Source organism: Lycium ferocissimum, chromosome 3 (assembly GCF_029784015.1).
Source record: "Lycium ferocissimum isolate CSIRO_LF1 chromosome 3, AGI_CSIRO_Lferr_CH_V1, whole genome shotgun sequence".
Taxonomy (NCBI): Eukaryota; Viridiplantae; Streptophyta; class Magnoliopsida; order Solanales; family Solanaceae; genus Lycium; species Lycium ferocissimum.
The window spans coordinates 8,009,044-8,012,747 of NC_081344.1; positions in this window are offsets into that span (position 1 = coordinate 8,009,044).

Here is a 3,704-nt window from a genome sequence, read left to right on the forward strand (position 1 = left end):
GTACCATTTATATTTTTTTGTCACTTGAACTTCGTTACCCTGTTCGATTAATGCCTTTCATATACCGCAACGTTGGTTGCCGGATACACATACCCGCCGGGATATAGCCACGTATGGGATATCATATTTATACGTAAATATATAATTACTACCATCTCGCTTACAAAATATTTCCAAACGCTATTCAAACTTACCCTAATTCTAGAGCTGTGATGCACCTTCTTTCTCTTCACCGGTCTAGTCCGCCTCGTCCTACGGGATCTCTTAAGGTCTCCAACCACTCCACATACTCCAATCTCCCTTAGGTTGCTCTAGCTTCTCATTTTCCTCTTATATCTAAATTTATAGGACTTTTTGTACAGTTCCCAAGGGGTCACCCATCCTAGTATTTCTCTCACGCCAGCACGCTTAAGCTCGAAACTCTGATGAAATTCGATGTGTTAATGCTGGTATAATCGTATCCACCTCACCGCATAACCTTCACCACATAATCTAAATAAAGTTGAAGACTTGACAGATTCCAAAACGTTCTCGTAACGCATCTTCCTCCGAATTAGAAAGGGTCTCTCACTCTTCCGACTACACAATTACTATTTTGGCCTTTTTAATTCTCAATATTCACCTTTCATCTGTATGTATGACTACTTTCCGTCCTAGATTTCCAGATTCCCAATGTTAGTGAACACACCTTGGTTATCGTTACTTATAAATACTCGGTTATCGGCCTCTTTGGGTTTCCGCTCGCCACTATTAAATAATAATCTACAGCAAATGCACATACATAGAAAATTCCAATAAGGACTCGTATACCTATACCGATTGGTCTACAGTACGATCGGTTGGACTATAAGGTGAAGTGTACTCCTCATCATCGTCTACCCACCATCCGCTCGTCTGGCCTTCATCATCTTTCTCATCTGAGTCTGAGAGATATAAATAAATGGGCAACTCCCCGGTTTACCGACGGCCGTGATAGAGGGCTAGAGTAACCGTAACACACTCGGTGGGAGGCCGGGTCCGACGTAGTGCCCGCCATAGGAGCGAGCTGGTACGGCCTCGGGAATCTCCTCCTCCGTGTCCCGCACGAATAATCGGACGGATCATCCGTGTCATAACCGTCCCACGTGGTCCTCTTTTCGGAAGTCAAAAACTACGAAGGAATCGTCGCCGGGTCCTCCGAGGGATCGGCCTCAATAGAATCGAGGCTCCTCCGGCTCGGTCCTCGGAGCCCGGGGTCCTCGGGATCAACTCTCGGGGGCCTTCTTAGCACTCCCACCATTTGTCGAGTTGATCTCTTCACCTTTCGTCAGTCTGCACTTTCCTACAGGAAAAGGGGTCAGAAACGATCTCTCCTAGACTCTGGCTCTGTCGCACGATCTAAGATAGAAAGAAAGGTTAATGATTCCTAAATGCCCTGCAGCCTCCTGTTTATAAGTGTAGCCGGCTTCACACCCATAAACAACACTCTACCGTACACGGTCTGTAGACAATCCCTAGGACGACTCGCTCTCGATACCACTTTTTGTCACGACCCAAACTGATGGGCCCTAACAAGTGCCCTACACCACCGGCCAAGCACTCATGCTTGCATTTCTTTGCTCACCGACTACTCGGGCCATACACAATCTATAATCGAGTTGTCTTGTCTCCCGAACAATCAACATACGAGACACCGGCACGGAACTCACAACCAACACATACATATAAACATAAACACTGAGAGTAACAGTGCGAGCTGATTCGGCCGCCACATATATACTATACAACAAAGTAAACACTGACGAGGCTGCATAACACCACGACTACATATCACTATCTACAGACCTCTATGGAGTACAAACTGTAGAAAGGATAGGACAAGGCCCTGTCGTACCCATATATGTACATAACCGAATAGCATACCAAAAGGACTGTAGCTCCGGATCAATGGAGCGTACTGACTGCCGCTGAGGGGAGGTCCTACTACTGTGGATCGTCTGGCTGGCTACCTGATCCTGCGGGCATGAACGCAGCGTCCACAAGAAGAGACGTCAGTACAAGTAATGTACCGAGTATGTAAGGCATGAACGATAATATAATAAGGGATACAAGCATGAATAATAACAGAATGGAAATATAGAACATATCGTAAGATAAAAGAGTAACCTGTACATATGAGTGCCCCTTAGGGCGGATGCCATGCATGCTTAGCTTTCTTTGAAAAACATTTCTTGTTCACGTATAGATAAAATAGAACATATCATGTTGCCGAGGCTTCGGCTCCGATCCATTTAACCACATATGTCCCGCGTCCAGGCATTCCGCTTCCGGGATGATAACATGTCATGTGATACTAGCTGATCAGGTGGCCATGCGTCTATAGTGCCTCGCCCTTTTTCCCATATTCCCCATATACATATACATATATCATATAAGCAGCATGCATGAGAGCCCAAGAAAAGCTATAACTCTATCGGAGTGACATAAGGTCGGTAACCTCCGATTATATTATGGAGTAATCATCGCTCTATCTCACCTTGAAGGAACAATTATTTTAAGATGAGACTATCAATGAAGAATAACATCAAGAGAAAACATAGAATAAGGTCATAAATCTCATAAGGCGTCAATTCATATACTTTGAAGTCTTTAGAAAATAGAGTCATTATCAAGGAATAAGATTGAGGATCAAGAAATAGCTCAATATTCTCATATTCATATTGAATCCACAACTTGAGACTTTCAAACATGAAACCATTTTCATCATAATCATCGTAGACATATTCTCATCTTTGACATCATCGTTGTCCTTATAAAACATATCCGTCGTTGTAGTCATAAAAGCTTACAGAATCGTAAACCTTTGTTTTGGAAAAATACGGACATTTTGGAAAACATTTATGGGTTATCGGGAAAGGAATCATGCCTTGGAATCATAGACTTCTAACTTTTGAAAACGAAGAATTTGTGGAAGCATTTATAAAATCGTAACATAGGAATCATGCCTTTGAAAGAAAGGGACGAGCCTTAACATACCTTTCAGTCGCCTTAATCGTTCACGTTTATTATTTCAAGCTCGCAACTCTATACGTAAACCATCCATATTATCATTAGACTCAATATCTTACACTTGTATCAAGCATCCAATTGAAATATTTTTTAGAATCTGCCGAAATTCGGACAGCATCTCTCCTATATTTTATACCTCCTCGAAATACCAAAACAACTTCCAAATAATACAGCAACATCAACAACAATATCAATACCAATATATTCCATAAAACATCCCACACGATGTTTCTCCAGTATTCAAACCAACCATAACAACATCCATAATCCCATAATCAAAGAGTTATATTCAATTTAGTCTCAATATAATCCAAAATTCTCTTTCAAACTCACCTCATGGCCATCAACTTTAATTCAACTCTTTTTGATTTTTCTCCTATGATTCTTTCCTCTCTAAGAATTTCTAAACCTTTATATCATCTCAATCATGTAAATAATTGTCACGACCCGACTTGAGGGCCGCGACGGGCACCCGGTGCTATCCCACGTGGGCACCCTTGACATACTTATACATCACATACTAGGTGAGCCACATAATCATATCATACTTTTCATTCATCATTATTCTACTCATATCGGGCCATAACATATCCATATCATCAATAACATCTATGCCCATATAATTGTACCTGTTTTTCCACAAGGCGATCAAAATA